This window comes from Macaca mulatta, chromosome 10 (assembly GCF_049350105.2).
Source record: "Macaca mulatta isolate MMU2019108-1 chromosome 10, T2T-MMU8v2.0, whole genome shotgun sequence".
In the NCBI taxonomy this organism is placed as follows: domain Eukaryota; kingdom Metazoa; phylum Chordata; class Mammalia; order Primates; family Cercopithecidae; genus Macaca; species Macaca mulatta.
The window spans coordinates 17315380-17341477 of NC_133415.1; the positions used below are offsets into that span (position 1 = coordinate 17315380).

The following is a 26098-nucleotide window of genomic DNA, read 5'->3' on the forward strand; positions in this document are numbered from 1 at the left end:
CCGGGGGGGACACCAAATGCCACCCAAGATGAATGGAACAAAAGGGGATGGAGCCATGGATGGGGCTGACAGGAAACCAGGGAGGTAAGGCAGCTGCCTTCTACCAGCTGAGGTTGACATGTGGCCCTTGATAGACGAGCACTCAATGCAGTGAAGTCTTGTTTCTTGAAGTGTGTTGTCCACCAGTTGGTCCCAGCTCTTTGAACAAATTCCATGTGATACTCTCACTCTGTTTTTACAGTACCTGCCTCAATCAGACTCAAAGCAGTTGCACCCAATATTTAAGGGCAAGTTCTCTGGAGTCAGGCAAATTGGGTTTCAATCATAGCTCTGTCGGTTTTCAGAAATATAATTTTGGATAAGCTACGACCTCTCTGGTCCTCTCACTATACCAGGGTGATGATCACGGTCAGATGAGGCTGAGGCCAGTGAGGAGCCTAGCAAGCAAAATTTAATGGGGTACTAACTCTCTAGGTTACATCAGTGCAGGGATGCCATGGGCACAACCCTGAGAAACAGTGCTTCCTTAAATTTAGCCCTAGGCATCACACTTGGCTCATTATATGAAATAGAATTTTGCTTTTATCATTCAACAATCAAGCCTCTACCTTATGTCTCAATTTTAGGAAGGAGATCTCTGTCTTACCCCACCAAATCTCACACATCTCCTGACTTAACCCCTCTCCTATCCCTGGGTAGACCTCATGGTGTAATGGAAAGAACCTCGACCTGGAGGGAGCGAGGTCCGCCTGGGAAAGCCTGAGCTGAAACAGAAAGTCTCTTGGCGTAAATACACGCTGTTGATACTAGTTAATGCTCAGAACACACAGATCATATGCCAGGGACTATTCTAAGTGCTTTATGTGGATTGACTCATTGAATCCTCACAGAAACTCTAAGAGGCAGGCATGGTGATTATGCCTGTCTGATCAATGAAGAGATGTAAGGCACACAGAGGTTAAATTGCTTGTCCAAGATGTTACAACTAGAAAGTTGTGGAGCCAGGACAGCCTGGAAATCCAGCTTGAGAGACTGCCCTCATAATGACGATGCTTCACTGTGACTCAGATAGAAATGTTAAAGGTAATGACAACAAAAATAAAAATGGAGATGTATTTTATTGCAATGAAAGATAATTCCAAGGTGCCACAAAGAGTGAATTTAAAGACAAAGAGGTGGCCGGACACGGTGGCTTATGCCTGTAATCCCAGCACTTTGGGAGGCTGAAGTGGGCAGATCATGAGGTCAAGAGATCAAGACCAACCTGGCTAGCATGGTGAAACCCCATCTCTACCAAAACTACAAAAATTAGCTGGGCATGGCGGCACGTGCCTATAGTCCCAGCTGCTTGGGAGGCCGAGGCAGGAGAATCACTTGAATCCAGGAGGCGGAGGTTGCAGTGAGATGAGATCATGCCAGTGCACTCCAGCCTAGCAACAGAGACTCTGTCTCAAAAAAAAAAAAAAAAAAAAAAAAAAAAAAAAAAAAAAAAAGATGAGGTGATCAGGCATTGAGATAAATATCCAAATTGGTATTAGAACAAAAAATGGACCTTAGGGGCTGGGACCAGTGTTTTGATACCCACCCAGGAGCAGGAACTGAGACCTCAGGCCTGCTTAAGGCAGGACCCTGGAACCGCTCTCACTCCATAAAGTGCATAGCCTGACTTGCTGTTTTGTCCACGAGACAGGGGTTAGAAAAACAGCCCATGACTTTTATTTCCAGATGAAATAGATGACCAAAGAAATCTTTCTGGCACAGAATTCGTTAAAATTCTGAATAAAATATAAAAACTAAGGAAATCTCCAGAGGTTTGAAAGGATGGAAAATATAGTTCAGAAGGAAAATTAGTATTTTTTCTAAGACTATCTACCAATTTCTGGTGACCTACAACTTAGGATTTAACAAACTATGCACCCAAAAGAATAGTAGACAAAACTTAGGACTTTCTTAGAGGGGACGTTGAATTAGGAACCCATAAGTTAAAACAAGATTGTCATAAGTGATTTAGGAAAAATAAAATAAAACCATAAATCTGCTTTTCAGAAAGCAAGGTTGGAATGTTTGCTTTTTTCTGGATAAAGTAGATTAAGGCCTCCCAAAGAATTTCTACCCACAAGCCCATCTGCACATAAGTTTGGGTCCAGAATTCACATGTGACTATAATCCAAAAAAATATTGCAAACCAAAAATGTAGTTGAAAGTAGTCCAGTGTTTTAGTAGTGCAGAGTATAAGTAAAATCCTCTTTTGAGGAATGTACTTTAACTCAGGTCTGTGAGGAATAACATTGCATGAAATATGTACTCACAGTAACAAATTACATAATGTATAGAAGCAAGCCACCATGATTAAGATTATAAAACAAGAATAACAACAAAACCCAGATTGCAGAACTGACTCATAAAGATGATCAGTGTTGGAATTAACATAGGCAAGAAAAAAAATTAGGATAGATAACATATTTAAAGAAATAAGCATTGAAAGTATGAAAAAAGGTATCCTCTTTCTCCCTAAAAGAAACTATCAAAATTGGTCAGAAAAAAAATGGAAAAAAAATCAAATGGAACTTTTGGAAATAATAAATGAATAAATAAGAATTACAAACTATGAACAAATTAGAGGGCATGTTATATAGAGATGATGACAATCTTGGTGAACTGAAAGATAGGTTTAATTAATTACCAAGATAGCAGTCAAGAAAGACAGAAAACAACAAACGTGAAAAAGAAGTCAGGAGTCATAAAGTGTAGAGCAAGATGGTCTAACAATAATTAATTGGTGTCCAAAAGGAGAAAATGGAAAGACTAGAGAAAAGGAGGTCATATTTTAAAAGGTCATTATCTGAAAAATTTTCAAAATCACTGAAAGGTATTACTGAAGGTATCACTGAAAGGTGCAGAATATAATAAATCCCAGAAAACAAAAATTCGTATTACTGTCAAAAGGCCTATAGACTGACAGCTGACTTCTCATCCCCAAAAATGGAGAAAAGAAGACAATGGACTAGTAAGTACTAAAAAAAACACTGTCAATCTAGAATACATGTATTCAAAGAAGCCATCTTTCAAGAACAAGGGTTAAATAAATATATTTTTAAAGGAAAACAAAAAATAATAGTATTTAGTGCCAAGAAACCTTCAAAGTTTGTACTTCAAAAAGAAGAAAAACAAGCTTCAAAAGAGGCATCAGATTAAAGGAAAGATAGCAAGAGAAGAAAAGTAAATATGGATGAATATAAACAATCTTAGAATGTGGAAAGGAATAAAATTATGCCTTATTTGTGATGTTAAACAAGAACTAAAATAAACATCATTTGTATCATTTGAAGGCAAGCAGCATAAAACAGTCTATAGTTCTTTAATTGTGCAAGAAGATAAACTTTAGATTTGTTTAAAGTTAAATATACATGTGAAAACTTCCAGGATAACTACTAGAAGAAGAGAAAGTAATACCTTTAATATTGGTCTCAAGAAAAGTAGAATATGATAAATCTCAACTCACAGATGGCACAAAAGAAGATAAATTATAGAGATGCAGAACTTTCAAACAAAAATAAAACATATTACCTTTACTGTCTTCTACTACTTGGAGAAAGAACAAGGAAACTTGTTGACCACCTGAGCTAGAGGAAGAGAAAGTCATCACTGAATAATTAGTGCTCCAATACTGTGCCATGAAGCATGGAATCCAAATTAACACTGTCCATGTTGTTCAGGAACTCCAAACTAGAAAACATTTGAAGAAGTTGGTCCAGACAGGTAAATCCAATAAGTCCTCCATACAGGCAAATGCTAAACTACTCAATAGGACATCTCCATAAATCAGGACATATACAATAGAATTTACAAAGCAAAATAAGTGCCACTACAGATGGGCTTGTAGTAAAAAATTACAAACTTCAAAATGAATAAATGTCAGTGAATGCTGTCAGACATAGCAAATGTTAGAGTCACACCCTCCGAACCATGAATAATAATAATACAAATTAACAGCACTATTTTGTAGACATGGTAACTCAGTGTCAGGGAAATTTATCTGTCTTTCTAGCCGTCAGTATGTTACATTTTACCTAGTATTCTGACATGTTTGGAGCCGAGGATAGATTGGGATGGGCTTTCAAGTTAAGTATGTTTAAAATATTCAAGGAGATGAAGGAAGAAAGAGGGTCAGTAATTTAATAGCAGAGAGAAAAAAAAAATACTAGCAGATTTGAAGAAGAACCAAATACAAATTGTGGCAATGAAGCATATAGTAATAGAACAAATAGATAGGCCAAATGGTAAATTTCTAACTAAATTTCAGTTATACCACCTATTAACTATTCTCAGGTTAAGTTTATTTCTCTGAGCCTTAGTTTCCACATTTATAAAATGGTCTCGTAATATGTAGCTCATAAGGTTATTGTAGAATTTAAATGAATATACAAAGACTGGTATATAGTTTGTCTTAACTTTGTTCCTTTTTCATACTTCTGCCTAGTGTTTTGTCTTGTTTAATAATTAATACTTGGATTTTCCACTACTAGACTGTAAGTTCTTTACAAACAAAGTCTAGTACAAAGTTTGCATATAGAAAGTTCTGGATAAATACAATTTTATATGATAAAAATATTATAAAACATACAGCATATAAGGAAAGTAAAATATATTTTAAAATAAAAATAAAGAGAAAATCAAGGTGGAAAATGAAATAAATCTAGGAGAAATGTCAGTATCCAAATACACTAACAAATTCTGAACAATTGCCCCAAATTTGGATTTATGATTCCTGGAATTCAGCCATACCTACTGAGGTAGATCCAGAGTCAACAAGCTTTTTCTGTCAAAGACCAGAGAGTAAATATTTTAGGCTTTGCGGGTAATATAGTCTCTGTTGCAACTACTCAGTTCTGCCATTAGAGTGCCAAAGCAGACACAGACAATATGTAAATAAATAAGCATGGCTGTGTTCCAATAAAACTTTATTCATAAAAACAGGCTACAGACTGGATTCAGCCCACAGAACTTAGTTTGTCAAATTCTAAGATAGGCTACCTTTTCTCTAAGCTCTTTTGCATTTAGACCCCACTTTTATTAGTTCTTACCACACTATATGGATATTATAAATATACAACTGCCTCCACAATTAGACCACGAATTTCTCCAGATTAGGAACATGAATGAATAACTTTTACAACCTTAATAGTAGTAAGCAAAGGCTTGGCATAGAATAGGAAATTTATAAATATTTGTTGTGGAAATGGATGCTTGGGGGAAAGTCTAATTGAATCTGTACTGGTCTTAGTGACTTACTTGACAAATAGAATTTGGCAGAAATGACATTGGGGAAGTTCTGAAACTAGGACATATGAAATCTTATAGCTTCTGCTTGGGTTTCTTGAAATACTCTTTGGAAACCCTGAGCAGCTATGTAAGAAGTCAGACTGCTCTGTGGAGAGGCCCTAAGACTACATGGAAAAGGAGAGTGCCTGACTACATCAAGCCTTCCAACCATCTCCATCAAGGCACCAGGCATGTGAACAAGCCATCTTGTACCCTGCAGCCCAGACCAGCTACCAGGCAAATACCATGAGTGACGCAAGTTGATGCAGGATGGAGCAGAAGAATCATCCAGCTGAGCCCTGTCTGAATCCCTGACCAATGAAATCATGAGATACCATAAAATGGTAGTTATTCTAGGCTACCACATCTTGGGGTACTTAGTTATACAGAATCAGATTACTGGAACATTTGGAAACATAAGCACACCATTGAGGTAAGCTCCATTCATGTTTCTGAGTACCACTGTCTAAGGGCATTCTTTCTTCAGGAAGTCCTCAGGGTCCTCCTGCCCTGCCTTATCTCTTTCTCAGAGGACTTCTGGCTGCTCTTCACCTTTGATATTTGGCCTTCAGGACCTACAGTAATCCCTACTGCTTCCCAAAGGCTTTGTGGACTCTCCCCAGGCCATGGTCAGCACTTTATTCTCTGCATACCAATAGCATGTATTTCCTGAAAAAACTTTGAATCCTTTGAAAATTCTGACATGACTCTTGCCTAAAATTGTGTTTAAATCTTGCCTGGGCTTTTACATTTCTATGTTCCTGTATTTGCAGGAGAGTGGGCTGTATGACCTCTGAGCTCTCTTCCAGCTCATCGATTCCAGGATTACATCTAAGATTTGTGAGCACTTACTCTAGTCAGATCTGAACTTCTTCTCTTTAGGTATTTTTCAGGGATAAGGCCTGGGACAATCGTTTTTTTAGGAGTCTCGCTCTGTCATCCAGGCTGGAGTGTAGTGGCATGATCTCAGCTCACTGCAACCTCTGCCTCCCGGGTTCAAGTCATTCTCATGCCCCAGCCTCCCAAGTAGCTGAGACTATAGGCATGCACCATCACGCATAGCTAATTTTTGTATTTTTAGCAGAGACAGTGTTTCGTCATGTTGGCCAGGCTGGTCTCAAATTTCTGGCCTCAACTGATCCACCCATCTTGGCTTCCCAAAGTGCTGAGATTACACTGCGCCTGACCTGTTCTGCCTTTATATGGGGTGAGCATGAAAGTGGCCTTGCAGAAAGAAATATACATCTTGGACTCTGAAACCAAGCAGACAAAGCCTAGGTATTTTGAGGTGCTCTGAGGATCACTAGGGAAGATCACTTGGGGATCTCCAGCACCTGGAGACCTTGGGAAGTGGAGGTCGTGCATAGCCTTTCCTATCAGACAGGGACCCTCGGGCCCAGCTCACAGGTTGCTAGGCAACCTGGAGAGAGCTCAGCAGGGTCACTGGGTCATTCTTGTCTGCACAGGGACAAGAAGGATGCGCCCCCTCTCCCTCTCAAGTCCACCAAACCTTGGTCTCTTCTATTTTGCCTTAGAGTCTAAAACAATCCTAAACCCCTGCCTTTGTGTTGTCAGGCCCCATCCCCCATGAGCTTTGCCCAATGGAGAACAAACATGCTCTGTGCCTCATCCGTGCTGTCAAGAATTTCTTTTTCTCACACTCTGCATCCTTGAGCAGTCCTTCATGAAACCACAGCAGATGTTTCTCAGTCCTTTCATTTTCCTTTTTCAGAGGAATTGTAATCGGCTGCGCTTTAATTAGGATCTCCCCGAGGATACTTCGGCTTTCTTCCACACCCGGGAGTTTGCAGATTCCCTCTTAGTGCACCAGGCTGATTAGATTTCTTAATTCCCTAAAATATGCTGTCTTGAAGCCTAATACCCTTGTAGGGATGAGGTCTGTTTCTCTCCCTCTCCTCTTGTTACAGTGCTAAATCCAGGCAGTGGTCACCCTCACGGCACTTGCTTCTTCCCTGGCTTCGGACCCCTTTTTTGGATGGGTAAGTGGTCTCTTAAAAGCAACCTCTCTTTGCATGAACAGCCTCATGGAAGCTGAAAAGTGCCCTCTGCACAGATTTTAAAAGTCCTCTCCTGGCCAATAGGTTGGCACCAGTCTCCTGAGTTGGATCTAAATTGGGGTAGGTGCCTAGCGTAAGCCTTGTCCAGGTTTAGTTGTAGCTTCTCATTTATTCACAGTCAATTATTGCATGAATTTTTATTGTGTTCCTAACATGTGCCATGGTGATATAATGGCTAACATGGTTCCTAATTTCATGGAAATTATAGAGATCAATAAGTGAAAAGATAGTTGAATCCCATGTGATGCTGTAAGAGGTGCTTTGCACAAAGCCTGACTCCTTGGCAGGCGTTTAAGTCTTTGAGGTATAGAGAAAGATTTCTGGGAAAAGCAACATCTAAATTGAGACTTGAATAGTAAGTGGGAGTTTTCGGAAGACTGAGAATGGGATGAGAAGGTATGGTAGAAGAGAGGAGAGCATTCTAGGCAAAGGGAAGACCCTAAGGTGAGAGACAGTGAGGCTTGTCCTGGGACCTACAAACAACTCTTTGTTGCTGGAGTGTAATGCAATGGGCAGGGAACTAGGGGAAGAGGCTGCGGAATGAGGAGTGTTGAGAAATGAAGATGGAAAGGTAAGCTGGGGCCAGAGCATGCAGGAAATTGTGAGTCTTGTGAAGTCATTTGTGCTGCATCAGGTAGAGGTGAGTACCCTCCCTTATTTCTTTAATAGTATGGAGATTAGCACCTGGCACATCCCAGGAACTGGGAGAGCCGCTGAGTACTCACACCATAGTTAAGGCTGGTCCCGGCAGCAGATGCCACTGAAACCTAAAACACACACCATCTCTGCTCTTTGAAGCCTGCAAACCTTCTGACAAAGCAGCAGCCTTGAAGAGACAAAATGAGTCCAGCAGGGAATTAGACAGAAAATATTTATAGCCTTGGTGAACCAAGAGCTGGGTGTTCTGGGCTGTTGAAGAAAATGGAGTGATGGGATAGAAGCTGCTTTCAACTTCTTGCTGTCAGTATCACCACCACTACTTCCAAGCATGGTCCAATATCCACCCCAAGTGGATGCTATTGTTTGTTTTTTGTTTTTGTTTTTGTTTTTTGTGTTTTGTGTTTTTTGAGACGGAGTCCCGCCCTGTCGCCCAGGCTGGAGTGCAAGGGCACAATCTCGGCTCACTGAAACTTCCGCCTCCTGGGTTCACACGATTCTCCTGCCTCAGCCTTCCGAGTAGCTGGGATTACAGGCACCCGCCACCACACCCAGCTAATTTTTGTATTGTTAGTAGAGACAGGGTTTCACCATGTTGGCCAGGCTGGTCTTGAACTCCTGACCTCGTGATCCGCCCACCTCGGCCTCCCAAAGCGCTGGGATTACAGGCGTGAGCCACTGCACCCGGCAGATGCTATTATTAATATGTGCCACAGATATATGGGTTGCCTTTTTTATTTTATGAAGTTTTAAAAATCTACAGTTTGTCTCAAAATCTTGTTTTTGGGCTATAAAACAGAAGAATGTAAGAAGGAGGCAGAAACGGCAGTCGTGTTTGTTATTTTTTGTGTGTTCATATTCAGGGTAAAGCAGAGAATCAAGCTCTCCATTCCTCTCTAGGAGGACCCAAGGCTAGGAAAAAAGAAAGTTTTTGGATATCAGAAATCAGAACAGGCCTGGAGTTAGGGAAAAAATTAGGAAAGACACAGACTGAAGCAAAGGAAGACATCAGAAGTTGAGGTTGGCCAAAGGACAAAACTACAAAATGCCAATTACAGATTGAATCAAATCATCAGCTACTGAATATTACAACATTCACCATGGAGAGTAACAATAATATGCATTTATCAGACATTCACTATGTGCCAGGCACAACATTTTATGGAAGATGAACGGGTAGATAGACAACATATATGAGCACATAGCTATGTAAGTAGGTAGATAGGTAGCAGGATTCTCTGTCTTCCTATTCCTTCTGGTAAGAAGATAAAAGCTAATGACTTGAAAAGCATAACTGTGCATTCAATATTCATAGAAAGGGTCTATGTGTGGTAGGAAAGAGACACAGGACAGGCATGCTTGTCAATCAAAAGATTACGGTAGTGTGGTAAACTAGCCTTATAAGCCTAGATGAGGATTATTGGTGCAGTATTAACCCTCACAGGAATAGATACCTGGCTGTGTTTTACTGCTCCAGGTGGTTGAAGAAAACTGGGATAAAAAGTCAAGGCAGTGGCCAGGTGCAGTGGCTCAAGCCTGTTATCCCAGCACTTGGGGAGGCCAAGGCGGGCAGATCACCAGGTCAGTCAGGAGTTCAAGACCAGCCTGGCCAACACGGTGAAACCCCATCTCTACTAAAAATACAAAAAAATTAGCCAGACATTGTGGTGGGCACCTGTAGTCTCAGCTATTCAGGAGGCTGAGGCAGGAGAATCACTTGAACCTGGGAGGCAGAGGTTGCAGTGAGCCAAGATTGCACCATTGCACTCCAGCCTGGGCAACAGAGCGAGACTCCATCTCAAAAAAAAAAAAAAAAAAAAAATCAAGAAGGAACCCAAGGCAGATGGGTCTCAAATCTTCTCCCCATGCCACTTCGCCTTTGCAGTTTTCCATCTCCCCCACCCAGCAACAGAAGCAGATGCAGGAATCCTGAGATACAAAAGGAGGCTAAAAACTCGATAATTGCTAGGGAATAATGATAGTCTAAGAAAGAAGGAGAAGAGGAGGGAAGGGGGCTTGGTGAGAAAGATGGGAGTCTGCTCCACATTCTTCCCTAGCTGGGAGACTGTCTGCAAGGGCACCTGGAGGCTGGCAGCTGGTACTATGAGCTGCTATAAAAGCCCTGTTATCCAGAATGATTAGAAACAGCTAGTTGAAAAGATGGTTAGAGAAATCTTTTAAAAATGAAATATACATACCCTAAAGCTTTGGTTTCAACCTAAAACATATGACTGCGTATTTGTTTGCCTTTTGCCATGGGGCCCACACCGCCGTTCTTGGAGCTGGAGCCTGCAAATTGTATATCCCTATCTTCTTTTATGAACCTCCTTTACATTTCAATTCTAGTTTAAAATCTTTTAAAATGGGATGAGGGTGTCAAGAAACACATGAAACAATCTGAGTGAACAATCACTTCCCATTTTACCATTGTTTTCCAACCGCTTAGTATTACCTCACATACATCTGATGGCACAGCATTTCTAAATAACAACTTTTTCAAGCTTCTCTAACTAATTTCACTTAGTTTTTTTGGAGACACTGCTCTATTTCCTCGTACATGCACATTTTATCAACTTATATAATATCTAATTAGGTTAAAATAACAAGAGTAGCAGGATATCAAATAGGACTTTCACTGTTAACCCAGAATTAGCTACTAAAACTCAAAGCAAATGGTAGAGTGGCCTCTAGTTGCCCACATTCTAAAGGAAAATGAGTATTAGGAGGCCACACACACCCCTTCAGGGTATCAAGGGGAGGCTAAAACCCTCAAATCTTCTTTCTACATAAGCAGATGAATGACTGGAGGAAGAGACGGAATTCCAGGATATCAGCAGGACAAGGTCGTGTGTGGGTCTGTTTATTGGGAGCAGAAGGGTCACTCCTCGTTTCACGACATAAAAGGAAGACTCTTAGGTATGCCCAGGAGAGACTGGGGCACGTGCAATGATGATAGTCTAGCATTTTGTTTGGTTGGAAGATGGTCGGACATCGGACTTTCTGATCTGCCCCTGCTCCATGCCTATTTGAGCAGAGGGAGGACAACATTTGGAGACATGCCAGGGCAAAGAGGAGGAACCAGCAGGAAAAGGTGCAATCCCACAGTTGAGGATGAGGAGCCTCTGTGGGTTTGTGGACACTGAAGAATGCGGCCAGGAGCTTGGGACCAGAGCTGGTTACTGGTGAGGGGACGTCCTCAGCAAAAGTCTACAAGCTGGAATACAGGCCATGAGCTGAGGGATGCCTATCTTGGACCCATGCACGTGCCCCTGTAGAGAGTCCACATGGAAGTGCCCACCACACAACAGGCATCTCTGGGAATCAGTGATGGACACTTGGCCTGTAGCCTGATTCATTTCTCCCCTTTTCCAGCTTGTACCCCTAGAGTTAGAAAGAACAGATGTTGTAATCATTGTGAAGAGGAAAGGAAATAATTTTAGAAACTGTCTGTAAAACACATATAAATATATAGATACCTAACAGTAAAAAGAATGATAGCAAATCTTTCTATGACACCTAATAGGCACTATTCTAAACACTTTACCTATGCTAATTCATTTCTAAATATTGATGTTTATATTGATATTTAGGAATATATAAGAACATACCTAGACATATGTATGCCTTTCAGCCTATAGAAATGAAACTTATTTATCCAAAGTGAGCACATGAAGCAGTGTTAGTTGCTGACTCAGCAGCCTCCTCCACCATTCCTTTTTTCTAACAGAACTCAATTTTATTCTGAGTAGCCACATGCCCATCCCCAAGTGATGAATCATGACTGTACTTCTCTTTGCCATATGACCCTGCTTTTTTGAAATAGGTGAAAACTTTTCAGAAAGGTTTTGCTTTCCTGATTAAAGGGACAGATTGCTGGAGCTCTTCCTTCTTCCTTCTTTCTCCTTGGACACAGATGTGGCATCTGGAGCTACAGCAACCATTTTGCATTTATTAGGTAATAAATATGAATAGGCAAAGCAAGCCTGCTAAGGCTAGTGGAACAGAAAGATGAAAAGACGCATCGTCTTTGACTGTATTACACAGCAGCTGAACCAACAACACACTTCTAAATGGGGAGGGCTGAAAGTGGGCATTGTTTAATCCTGGGTTATGTTTCATGTTATTCACAAATGAAAACATTCATAATTAACAGTATTCATCCCCAAATAGACATATACCTAAATTACAATATAAAATAGATTTAATAGATTGTAAAGCCCCTCTATTTGGTTTAGTTTTATATTTAAGTGTATTGTATCAGTGATCCAATGTAAGTGGATAGAACCGTGTCAATTGTATATTAAAAAACAAGGCCTTTTCAGAATAGTTGAAATGAATTCTTAAGAGTAATATATCAGTAGTGCTCTAACTGTAAACACTAACTTCTATATAATTAGTCAGTCTGAAATGAAAAGGGATTGAGTGATTTGAAAATGTGGTTCCGATTGAAAATATATGTGTGTGTGTGTGTGTGTGTGTGTGTATATTCTGATTTCATATGTATATATGAAATTGTAGGGCTTTACCACAGCAAATGAAATTATATCTCATTTCTCTAAGCACCTCTGTTCTAACTATAAGAAGATGAGATTTTAAATGACACAGTTTTAATTATTGCAGCTCTGTGAAACATTTTGAAATTAGGAAGTATAATGCCTCTAGCTTAGTTTTTCTCTTTCAAAATTGTTTCGACTATGTGGGGTCTTTTGTTCCCTATGAACTTTAGAATTGTTTTTTCTATTTATGTAAAATATACCATTGGCATTTTTATAAGTATTGCATTGAATCTGTAGATTGCTTTGGGTAGTATGGACATTTTAATAATATTAAGTCTTCCAATCCATTAACCCAGAATATCTTAATACCTTTCCATTCATTTATGTCTTCTTTAATTTCTTTTTTTTTTTTTTTTTTTGAGAGCTCCGCCTCCTGGGTTCACGCCCTTCTCCTGCCTCAGCCTCCCATGTAGCTGGGACTACAGGCGTCCGCCACTGCGCCCGGCTAATTTTTGTATTTTTAGTGGAGACGGGGTTTCACCGTGTTAGCCAGGATGGTCTTGATCTCCTGACCTTGTGATCCACCCGCCTCGGCCTCCCAAAGTGCTGGGATTACAGGCATGAGCCACCGCGCCCGGCCGTCTTCTTTAATTTCTTTCATCAATGTTCTATTGTTTTCATTGTATAAACCTTTCACTTCCTTAGTTAAGTTTATTCCTAAGTATTTTATTCTTTTTGATGCTATCATAAATGGAATTATTTTCTTAATTTGCTTTTTAGGTAGTTTATTGTTAGTGTATAGAAATAACAGCTGATTTTTTTTATGTTGATTCAGTGTCCTGCAATTTTACTGAATTTTTTTATTAGTTCTGTTTTGTTTATGTGTATGTGTGAAGTCTTTAGGGCTTTCTAATTAAATCATGTCATCTGTAAACAGAAAATTTTACCTTTCCAATTTAGATGCTTTTATTTCTATTTCTTGCCTAATTACTCTGACTAGGACTCCCAGTTCTATGTTGAATGGAAATGACTAGAGCGAACATCCTAGCCTTCTTCCCTATCCTACAGGGAAAGTTTTCAGCTTTTCACCATTGAGTATGATGTTAGCCGTGGGCTTTTCACATACAGCCTTCATTGGTGAGTTAAAATCCTTCTTAGTCCTAGTTTGTTGAGAGACTTTTTATCATGAAACAGTGTTGAATTCAGCCAAATGATTTCTCTGTGTCCATTAAGATGATTATATGATTTCTTTCCTTCATTCTGTTAATGTGCTGTATTGTTGTGTACAATTAATTAATTTTTGTGTGTTAGACAATTCATACATTTCAAGGATAAACCCAACTTGGTTATGGTGTGTGATCGTAAAACTACTCGGGAAGCTGAGGTGGGAGGATCACTTGAGCCTAGGAGGTGGAGGGAGGATCACTTGAGCCTAGGAGGTGGAGGCTGCAGTGAGTCGTAATTGCACCATTGCACTCCAGCCTGAGCAACAGAGCAAGACCTTGTCTAAAAGAGAGGAAAAAAAAAAAAAAAAAACACACACACACACACAACAGAAAAAGAGAGAGAGAGAGAGAGAGGACCAACGGAACAGACTAGAAAGCCCAGGAATAAACCCACGTGTATATGGTTAACTGATCTTTGACAAATACGCTAAGAATACACAATGGGGAAAGAAAAGATAGTCTCTTCAACAAATGCTGTCAAAAAAACCCCTGCTTTTTTCTTACTCCACACACAGGAGTCAACTTAAAATGAATTAAAGACTTAAAGATAAGACCCAAAAGTTCAAAACTCCTGGAAGAAAATATAGGGGAAAAGCTTTATGACATTGGTCTTGGCAGTGTTTTCTTAAATATGATACCAAAAGCACTGGCAACAAAAGCACAAGTTAACAAGTGGTACTTCATCAAACTAAAAAGCTTCTACACAGGAAAGCAAATGATAGAGTGAAGGGCAACCTAAGGAATGGAAGAAAATATTCGCAATGCAAACCATATATCTGCTAAGAAGTTAATTTCCAAAATATGTAAGGAACTGCTATAAATCAATAACAAAAACAAACAAATAACCCAATTAAAAATGAGCAAAGAGGCTGGGCGCAGTGGCTCATGCCTGCAATCTTAGCACTTTGGGAGGCCAAGGTGGGTGGGTCACCTGAGGTCAGGAGTTTGAGACCAGCCTGGCCAACATGGCGAAACCCCATCTCTACTAAAAGTACAAAAAATTAGCCAGACATGGTGGCGGGTGCCTGTAATCCCAGCTACTCAGAAGGCTGAGGCAGGAGAATCACTTGAACCCAGGAGGTGGAGGCTGTAGTGAGCCGAGATTGAGCCACTGCACTCCAGCCTGGGTGACAGTGTGAGACTTTATCTCAAAAACAAACAAACAAACAAAAAAGAGCAAAGAACTTCCATAGACATTTGTCCAATGACATACAGATGGCCAACGGGTATATGAAAAGATGTTCATCATCACTAACCATCAAGGAAATACAAATCAAAACCATATAAGATATCAACTTACACTTGTTACAATGGCCATTTTCAAAAAACAAACAAACAAACAAAAGGTAAAAGGTAGCAAGCATTGGCAAAGACATGGAGAAATTAGACTTTTGTATATTGTTAGTAGAAATGCAAAATGTTTCAGCTGCTATGGAAAAGAGTATGAAAGTTTCTCAAAAAATTAAAAATAGAATACCATATTCCAGCAATTCCATTTCGAGGTATTTATCGAAAAGAATTAAATCAGGTTCTCAAAGAGATATTTACACTCTCATATTCATTGCAGCATTATTTGCAATAGCCAAGATATGGAAACAACCTAAATGCTCATTGATGGATAAAGGATGGATAAAGAAAATGTAGTGTGTGTGTGTGTGTGTGTGTGTGTGTGTGTGTGTGTGTGTGTTTACATATACATATAATGGAATTTTGTTCAGCCTTGAAAAAGAAGAAACCCTGCAATATTCATCAATGTGGATGAACCTGGAAGACATTATGCTGAGTGAAATAAGCCAGTTACAGAAAAACAAATATTACGATTCCACTTATATGAAATATCCAAAATAGTCACATTTATACTACCATAAAGTAGAATTTTGGTTGCCAGAGTCTAGAAGAAAAAGGAAATAGGCAATTGCTATTCAACAGATGCAGTGTCAGTTTTGCAAGATGACTATGTTCTAGAGATCTGCTGTACAACATCATGCTTGCAGGTAACGATATGATCTTATCCACTTAAAAATTTGTTAAAAGGCTAGATTTCATGTTAAATGTCCTTACCACAATAATAAAAAGAGTGAAACAGAAGAGGTGTGCATAGTAGCTGGGTTTCCTTAAAGCAAGAGAGAGAGAGAGAGAGAGAAAGGGAAAGATTTAGAATTGAAAAAGAATACATGATTTAAAAAAATAAAAAGATTCCTTCAATACTAGTTAGGAATAAATAGGAAGAAGAGAAGTCAAACTGCATATTGGTCTTCATTAACTTTTGCTACGTCAGCCTTCACATCAAGCTGTACAGGGTGGCTGATGTTAATTCACATTGTGCTTTATCAAGCACCCTGTGTGTTTGTCTCCATTTTGGTGAAGATTTGCATCCGGCCCCAGGCTAGAAGGTACTCTCAGTAAATGTTAACCACTTGGCCCTAATGCACCTGAATGGACCATTCTTGATACAAATTAATCTGCTCTGAGGAAGGATTCACAGAACCTTCAAATTTTGAAAAGCAGAAGCCAGAAAAGTATCTTGATCAAATCTCTTTTGATTGCAAATAATAGAACCCAACTCAAGCCAGCCTTTAAAAAGGGGTCGAGGAGTGGCTGTTTGTGGTTCATTCAAAGGAAAAGCTTTGTATTTAGTTTTAAGTAAGGCTAGATCCAGTGGGTCAGACAATGTTGACAGGATCAGTTTCTATTCCTCAACTCTGGTCTTTATTGCATTTGCTTAATTATCAGCCATTTCCCCGCCACACTGGTAGAAACAGCAGGGCCAGAGTGCAGAAGTTCCTGCAAGCTCCATGCTTACATGATCCAAGCTTCTAGGCAAATGGAAAGAGAACTTCTCTGTTCCAGAAGGTCATACAGAAGTTCCATCACTGTATCTCACTGATTTTCAGATTGGGTTACAGGCCCATCCTGAACCAACTGTAGTAAAAGAGAGATCATATTATCAATGACTGAGCTGGGATTAGGTATCTCTCCCTGGGGCTAGGGGTTATATCCCTGGGGCTATGACACAATGACTGAGTGGGCTGGGAGTGCTTTCCTGAAATATTGGACACTGTAATAAAGAGAAGGGGAATGGGTCCATTGTAGGAAAACTCAGATGTTTTATACAGATATGGGAAGTTACTGAACCACCATTAACTGAGTGTGTACTATGAGGCTGAAGAAGCTATGAGCATTGAGTCTTTTAATCTACACCATACTTGCAGAGGTAGATGTAATTATCCCTATTTTACAATAGAAGAAACTGAGATGTGGAATATTTAGAAAACGTTTTCCAGCGTCACGAAACTAGTAAGTCAAATTGCAGAGACGCTAACACACACGTTTCATCCTAAAGTGCCTACTCTCCGGTGTTTTGCCTTCCATGGCCCCATATATAAACCGACGAATGAGTCAAGCAAGTTCCTATTCCATCTGAGGTGGGATAAGCCTAGTGCTTATCTTCTGTTCTGCCTGGGGGTCAGTAGGTTATTTCAAAGACAAGCTGAGAATTAAACAGTACCTTGAAGTGGGAACAGAGTTAGTAAATTGAGAAGAAAAGATACAAACAATATTGTGAATATTGAATATTCTAAATCTGTTAAAAATGTACCAAAGGAAAAAAGACTGGAATCACAAATCCAAAAAGGATGAGAATAAGGGTTTCAGGGAGTTAAGATTTGAGGAATTATTTTCTACTTTAGATTTTCCTGATCTTTCCAAATATTCTACCATGAGAATGATTTATTTTTAATCAGAGAAAAATCTATTGAAAACAATCTTGCAAGTATAGGGTGAGAAAAGGTAAAATAACCTCTATGATATTTGAATCGGGTTGATAAGCTGGAAAAAGCTGTAAAAATCTTGTCAGGTTTCTGTGAATAAATTTTTTTAAAAAAGGAAGCATTGGAGTTAATAGCAAATTCTCTGCATGAACAGAAGTTAATATTTTCATGCCCTCCAGCACTCAGGGGCCAGCAGCCCACAGTGCATGTACATATATTAACAACCTGGACACGGGTACAAATAGCAAGGTTGAAAAACTCGCTGACTCAGGTTGGTGGAGATGAAGCAAGGACAAACTCGGAGAATTCCTCCTGGAAGATTTGGAACTTCTAGGATTGTAGGCAGAAGAAAAGGTGAGCAATGGATCTAAGAAAAAGAAAGGAAATAGGTTCTTCCTCTGGGGTACAGGGCCCTGAACAATTCTCAGTGGGGGAGGGATCCTAGTTCTCACCTACATTAGTCTGTGTTCTCTAGAGAAGCAGGATGGATAGATAGATAGATAGATAGATAGATAGATAGATAGATAGATAGTAGATAGATGATAGATAAAAAATAGATAGATAGATAGATAGATAGTAGATACACAGACAGATGATAGATAGATAAAAAATAGATAGATAGATAGATAGATAGATAGATAGATAGATAGATAGATAGATGTTCTGTCTCTCAAAAACATCAAACTCCAATTGAGAGATATTCTATAAACAACTGCCCTGTAAGAGAGGGAGAGGAAGAGAGAGAGAGAGAGAGAGAGAGAGAGAGAGAGAGAGAGAGATTTAGGTATAGTTCTAAGGTCTAAGAGCTGGAGAGCTTGCAGATTTAGATGTAGATTCCAGTCCAAGTCCGAAGGTCTGAAAACCAGGAGAAGCACCAGAGTAGACCAATGTTCTAGCCAAGCAGTCAGGCAGAGAGAAAGACAAAGACTCCTTCCTTCCATCCTCCTTTATGTTCTATTCATCCTTTGTCATCCTTTATTTTCTATTCAGGCCCTCGGTGGCTTAGATAATACCCACCCACATTGGGGAGAGCCATTCCCTTTATTCAGTCTAACTATTTGAATGCTAATTTCTTCTGGAAACATCCTCACAGACACACTCATAAATAGCATGTAACCAGATATCTGAGCATCCCGTGATGCAATCAAGTTGAAACACACAATTAGTTTTCCTACTCCCTGAAACCTCTTTTCCCCATGAAATCGAAGAATATAATCTTCATCACAATCAGAGCCCCTTGGATTTCTATCACATGTCACAGTTTACAAGCCACTTTCTCATTTACTATCTCATTTGATTCCTCCCATCTCTTCATTGGGCTAGCATAGCAAGAGGAGCAAATCTCTTAAAAGTTTGGTTGCGACTGTCTCACATCAGAAGATAAAGAAAACAGAAAGCTTCAAGCTGTGTTTTATGTTCATGTTCTGAACTGAAAGTGTGTTTTAAGGAAGTCAAAATGATCTTGGAATTTCTAGCAATGGCTAAATACCAAACTGTGTGCCTTTCTGCTATTGGTGCTTGTTGTACTAAGAAAAAAAAATGAACTTGAGTCATTAGGGAAAAAGCCTCCCTCCAATAATTAATAAACCAGTGATCGTACGCTGCCCAACAGACAAACTGGGAAGGACACAGCATCATTTTTGTGGTATTCCTGCCGAAAAAAATCATAACCTCATGAATCTAGTCATCAGGCAAACTCAAATTGAAATATACGCTATTATAAGCAACTGGCCTATATTCTTCAATAATAATTCATGAATGATAAAGAGTGAATAACTATTTCAGATTAAAAGACACTAAAAAGATAGCAATTTAATGTGCCACATGATTCTAGGTGGAATTCTAGACCAGAAATTGCTTTGGCTATAAATAATACTTACATTGGCTGTAAATGTAAGTATTATTTACATTTGTATAATAATATACTTACATTATTAGGATAACTGGTGAAATTTGAATAAGGTCTGTAGGTTAGATAAGTATCATTAAATCAATGCTAACGTTCTGATTTTGGTCATTGTACTCTGATGATATAAGATAATGTCTTTGTTTTAAGGAAATACTTAAGTATTTGGGGTAAAGGGACCTCACACCTGTAACCTGATCTCAAATAATTCAGAAATAAATACATAGATACATACATACTTACAGAGTAATGGATATAGAACAGCAAAGCTAATGGTTAAAGAGACAAAGCTAATGAGTATAGATACATAGATATAGATATTGAATGATAAAGAATATTCATAATTGAGGAACTGTGAATACAATAGTAGAATTCTTTATACTATTTTCTTGCAATTTTATGTAAGTTTTAAAGTATTTCTTTTTAAGTTTAAAAAGAAGGGAAAACAAAACAAACAAGCCCTGATTTCTGTGAGGGCAAATTTGGGATGGATGGGTGGTAAAAAGCAAGTCGCCTTCTCATTCTGATTAAAGATGCAGGAAGAAGACAGGTGGTTGAATGTGGTCACAGGTGGCACTGATGAGGTGTACATTCTGCTTGTTTGCTTGACTTGACTCTGTTCTTTTCCCCTCACAAAAACCACTGTCTGAGAGCACTCACTATGGTCACATGAGCCCATGAGATTATCACACCCCAGAACCAAGGATTGGAGATGAAGAGGAACGAGCTACATATGACTCTTTAATAAATGGACATCAGTCTTAAGAGTATGATTGTTAAAAGCACTTATTTCAACTTGTTCATGCGGATGGGTTGCTAAGGATGGTAACAAACTGCTTTTGTAACTGAAACGATGGAACTTGCCAGGGAGCTGGCAGTGATGTCTAACACTTGAGCTATAGCAAAATGGCCTGACAGAGCCTAAATGATCCTGTTTTCAGCCTAAACAAAATGGATAGACCACAGAAACCCTGCCTCCTACAAGAGGCCAGTGTGGTGCCCAGACCAGGACAACATCTGAGGAAACTGGCACACAGAGACTTGTTGAATGACTGGTGCAACTTATTCAGCCGGGCACTGGTGGCTCATGCCTGTAATCCTAGCACTTTGGGAGGCCAAGGTGGGTGGATCACCTGAGGTCAGGAGTTGGGGACCAGCCTGACCAACATGGTGAAACCCCATCTTTACTAAAAACCACAAAAAGTAGCTGGGTGTGGTGGCAGGTGCCTGTAATTCCAGCTACTTGGGAGGCTGAGGCAGGAGAACTGCTTGAATCTGAGAGGCAGAGATTGCAGTGAGCCGAGATGGCGTCATTGCACTCCAGCCTGGGCAACAAGAGCAAAACTCCATCAGAAAGAAAAGAAAAGAAAGGAAAGGAAAGGAAAGGAAAAGGAAAGGAAAAGAAAGGAAGAGAGGAAGAGAGAAAGAAAGAAAGAAAGAAAGAAAGAAAGAAAGAAAGAAAGAAAGAAAGAAAGAAAGAAAGAAAGAAAGAAGGAAGGAAGGAAGGAAGGAAGGAAGGAAGGAAGGAAGGAAGGAAGGAAGGAAGGAAGGAAGGAAGGAAGGAAGGAAGGAAGGAGAAAGAAAGAGAGAGAGAGAGAGAAAGAGAAAAAGAAGGAAGGAAGGAAAGGAAGGAAAGAAAGGAGGGAGGAAGGGAGGAAAGGAAGAAAGGAGGAAATGAAGGAAGGAAGAAAGAAAGAAGGGAAGGAAGGAAGGAAAGAAGGAAGAAAGGGAGTAGAATGACCTGCAATGTGAAGGAAGGAAGGAAGGAAGGAAGGAAGGAAGGAAGGAAGGAAGGAAGGAAGGAAGGAAGGAAGGAAGAAAGGGAATAGAATGAGCTGCAATGCAATACACTACAATGCAATGTGATGTGATGGAATTATACAACAGGACAGACACTGTCAAGTAGATAATAGAACATAGGTGACAATGCTTAACATTCATGGCATGAAACAACCTTGCACCTGGATAGTGTTCTCCATACTCAAAACTGTACGTGATTTAGTTCCAGGCTCTTCTTCCATAATTTCTTCTCAGCTGAGAAGAGAAATTTATAATACAAATATTTGACTTTCCAGTCAGAAAGATCTAGATATTTTCTATCCTGGTTTTACCCTTTGCCAGCTGGACAACTTTGGGAAATTCATTCATGTCTTTAAATTCCAAACCCCTCGATGGGGAAAATATGCTTGGGTCACAGAGCTTTAAAGAGAAAATCTGAGACATATAGTAAACATCAAAGTGCCCAGAAGAGATGTTGGCACACAGAGGTACAAAATACTTTTTATTCTGACTGTCCATCTTTACTTTCTCAGCATTTGTCGACTGCACACACTGTGTCCCAGAGGGACCAGAGAGTTGGGCCCTCTGGAAGGGCCCTCATTTCACCTTTAATCACTGCATAACCAACCACATGTGGCTTGAGTCTGGGATCATGAACGGATGGGGCTCCTTCTGGAACCTTATCCTCTTACACACCAAGTAAACATTTTGGAAATATTTTTATCCAAATGGATGACAAACACAGTAGTGAATATAATGGAAAATATACCGATATGAACCCCTTCCTTTCTTAACTAGGCCACAAAAATGAGGTACCCTTATTCATAATGGGAAGTGATGCTTCATTGCATTTGACAATTTTTGATTTTATATTTATTCTTTTTTATAGTGTCCGTCTCCCCTTTAGACTGTAGTTGCCATGAGGCAGGAATGATATCTCATTCATCAATTCCATAGTGCCTACCACAGTGTTTCCAGTGCATGGTAAATGCTAAATAAATGTGTGAATGAATGAATGAATGAATATAATTTTCTGGTTTGGAGAGGCTTCTCAGAAGTCACTTGGAGCCCTCTGTGTCTATTGTCTGGATTACATCCATAGAAATTACACCTGTCCCTTCAATTCTAAAATATTATCCATGAAAAATTTCTAATCTTGCCCAGCCTCAGTTCCCTAGAACTAATCATGGAAGGATTTGCCTCCAACCTCCTAGGGCGCAGCCAAGTTGGAAGACATTATCTGTGTCCTGATTCTCAAAAGAGGAAGAAGAGGCTCCACTGGATTGGACCAGGAATTATGTGCTGGGGTGAGGCTGTCACCTCCAGACAGCCTTTTACCTGTGCACTAAAGTGACCAACTATGAGAGGACCTTGGAAGCCAGAGGAGACCTGAACAGGAAGAGTGACATATGAAAATCCACCTGGAGAAGAGAGTAACATGACCAAGACAGCTCCGGGAAGGTGAACTTGTGGGTTCTGGAGTCAGATAGACTGGGTCTGAATCCCAGATCCACCTAGTGAGTGCTCTGGGACCTCAGAAACACTCCACAAATCACGTGTGTCTTTATAAGTTTCCTTCTCCTTCAAACGGAATGGGACAATATAGTACACAGGATTAATGTAAATGAAGTAATATGGTAAATAAATTAGAACAGAACCAGATTCATAATAAGCATTTAATCTTTGCTCTTTTTATGGCTATCCAGGGCAAACAACAAGCCTGTGTCAACGAAAGACCAAATAAGAAACCCTCAAGGAGGAGACGTAGGAGTTGCCTTCGTTGGATAGAGTGCTGCAGGACAGGATGCTCTGAGAGGCCAGCACCACACCCTCTTGACCATGCTGTAACCATAAATGTTCCAGAGGCATCTGAGAAAACCACTGCAGAATACACAGAGCACAGCTGACTTGGGCAAATGCATTTTGTCCGCTCTGCCTACAACAGGGTTTGCTCCAACCTGCCATATCACAGGCTCCTGAAAAGACCAACTTGAACTCACAGCACCATTTAAATTATCAGGATGTGATTAAGCCTTGGAGAAGATTAATTACCCACCTTCTTAGGAGTCGGTCTCTCCTCCCCACTCACTCAGGTTCCTTACCCCCCACTAAGCCTCTGAAAGAATCTAACATCATAAACAAGGATCTCATTAGCAACTTGAAAATTCAGGCAGCAGATCTTTTGTGAAGATTTGGTCACAGATGCTGCTTTAACCTCTAAGGATTATTCTTCAGCATCCAGAGCGACTCCAGTTGCTCTCCTGGGGAATGTTCTCTCATTTGAATAACTCATCTGTTCACCCATTGGCATAACTGCTGCCAGTTCCAAGGACCTGCTGAGGAGTGGTCCCAGATTAGGCCTCTGGCAGGGCTACAAAGAACGCGTTTTAGTGTTGGACTTCCCGTTCCATTTGCATCTTCAGGGGAAGCTAATGTCCTACTCAAGTTTCTCTCAGTTAGGGTGACAGGGAGATGCAGTTCTTCCAATGCTGTCCTCAAGTGGAGAGGGAGACCACAGAGCTCCGGCTCACCTGCCAGCCCATGGAGCCATTTTTTTCTTTGGTGGTGGATGCTCTCGGTGTGGCCTCTAGTGTTCCTTTCATGTTCCTTTCCTCTCTCCATTCCCACCGTTCTCCCCTCGGGTGGGTCCAGATCGCCTCTTGCCTGGACTGCGGTCTGTCTCCTCTCTGCTAACCAGGGTGTCTTCACTTCTCTGCAGCTTTCACATGGCAGCCAGATTAATGTTCCTCGGTGCAGCTTTGATCACACCACTGTGCCCAAACAAACCCTTTCATGGCCCCCGACTACCCAGTGATCAAAGTCCAGGGTCCTCACTCTGGCATTCAAGAGCCTCTCTATTGTGGATCCCAAACATCACATGCCCCAACTCCATCACGCCTCTGCTTTACCCCCACCTACCTCAACCTCAGTTCTAGTCCTTCAAGCTGCAGGCGGCAGCTCATTGAGAAGGTCCTGAAATCAATAAAGTATGTGACGAAAGCATTTTAAAATGAAGTTTATAGCAAAAGAACAAATATGTATATGGCTTTCTATATAGTAGGCTGCATTCCAAATACTTTGCATAGACTCACACACTTCTCACACTGTCCCTAGGGAAATAAGCTCTCTTGCCATCCCTGTTTTACAGGTAAGAACATGGACCCAGGGAGGTTAAATAAGTTGCCCAAGGTGATTAATTCTGGCTTGAACCCAGACAGCCTTGTATCAGAAGCCATACTCTGCTATACTGCCCACGATGTACTATATGGAATAAAACTATATTCTAGATTCTGTAAAACTGTATGGAATAGAATAGAAAATTTAAGGCATTCTGTATATACAATGGTAAATGTTTCACGAAGATCTATTGGAGATAAATATAAATGTATACACACACAACTATAGTAGAAAATGTATATTCTACTGAGTACACATGTCAAATGTTTGTCTTACTGTGGCTTGTGTTCAAAAACATGTGAAACCTGCTGTTCTGGCTAAAACCAAGGACCTACCAATGATCTCTCATGCTTCTTTGCCTCTACATCTTCACCCACACTGATCCCAGCACTGGAAATATCTTTCCCCATCATTTCTCACCTGTATCTCTGGTCCAAACATGTCTTGTCCATGCAGTCTTTCTTAATTCTTCTCTTTATTCTGTCTTCTAAATTAAAAGTTTCTTGAGGGCTTAGATACATAAATTTCACAATCAATTCTTGCTTCCTGACAAAGAAGGAAACATCTACCAGGAGGCTTTTACTCCCAGCCTACTTTCAACCCCCCATTGGTGTGATGGTTTTCTGATATTCGTCTTCTTTCTATGATAGTTTGGGACAATGGTTCTCAACATGTGGTCCCCAGACCAGCAACGTCAGCATCGCCTGGGACTTGTTAGAGATGCGTATTCTCAGGCCCCATCCCAGACCTACTGAATCAGATATCTGAGGGTCAACAACAGCAGTATGTGCTACAATAAGCCTTCCAAGTGATTCTGATCACTTGGTTCAAGAACCACCAGCTTAAGAAAAAGCCATTCTTATTTAATATGAGAGAAGAGTTTGTTTCATGACTCTGGGCCAGTTGGCTGTGTTGTATTGCTTATGAGGACAAGGTCAGGGGATCAACTTTATGTATCCAAGTCAATGACATTTCACACCACACATTGAATCCCCTAACCCTAGCTTTTGTGCAACTGCAAGCTATTTAGTCCCAAAAGAACTATGGATGTCTCAGTGCCAAAGCTAACTCACTTAAATTACTACTGCTGTCGCATTAATGGAGCTAGGCTCACAGCCACGAGCCATCAAGCACCCTGCAGGGGGCAGTAAAAGCAGAACCAGGAATGGACACAGACATTGTTAGAAGTCAAGAGAACATGGACTTTCTAAATACCAAAGCATTTTGGAAGGTATGGCTGAAACAGATTGCAAATGATGACGAAAGGCAGTAAAAATCCAAGTGGGTTTAGGATGGGAAATTTCAAATTTCATAGGAAATTCAAGGTCACAGAAGTAACAAACCAGAATGACCTGGGAGCTAGCACTTGATAGATTCAGAAGCATTTCCATGGACAGACATTTTATACTTGAAGAAACTCTAATCTATATTCCAAGAAGAAACAAGATCACACAATGAGGAAATAGCAGAACTAGAATACAAACCAAGTTTTGCTGCCCAGGAGTCTCTTCTAAAAGTCTGCCTGCCCTGCTGTGGGAACTCCCCTCTCTGCGGTTTCTCTTTTACACTCCTGCCACACTGGCCCCAGTGCTGCCACGTCCACTTCCGGGGCTCTGCACTTACTCTTCCTGTCTTTTAAGTATTTTTTCACTAGATGTTCCTGCAGCTGCACCCTTCTCATCCTTTA

At 40.3% G+C, this 26098-nt stretch overlaps 2 long non-coding RNA genes across 3 annotated transcripts in view; one reads left to right on the plus strand and one right to left on the minus strand.

Annotated features, from left to right (window-relative positions):
• LOC144332231 (uncharacterized) lies at positions 1-24633 on the plus strand. The gene is made up of 2 exons (XR_013400131.1): positions 1-84; positions 22941-24633. It is a non-coding gene; the product is annotated as an uncharacterized LOC144332231 (long non-coding RNA).
• LOC144332232 (uncharacterized) overlaps positions 1-26098 on the minus strand; it is a 198277-nt gene that overhangs the window by 1291 nt on the left and 170888 nt on the right. The window contains exons 7-8 of one of the 2 annotated variants that reach the window (XR_013400132.1): positions 11325-11438; positions 3619-3726 (exon numbers count right to left, since the gene is read on the minus strand). This is a non-coding gene — a long non-coding RNA (uncharacterized LOC144332232). The remainder of the gene's footprint in view (positions 1-3618; positions 3727-11324; positions 11439-26098) is intronic. The other variant, XR_013400133.1, reaches the window with a different exon arrangement.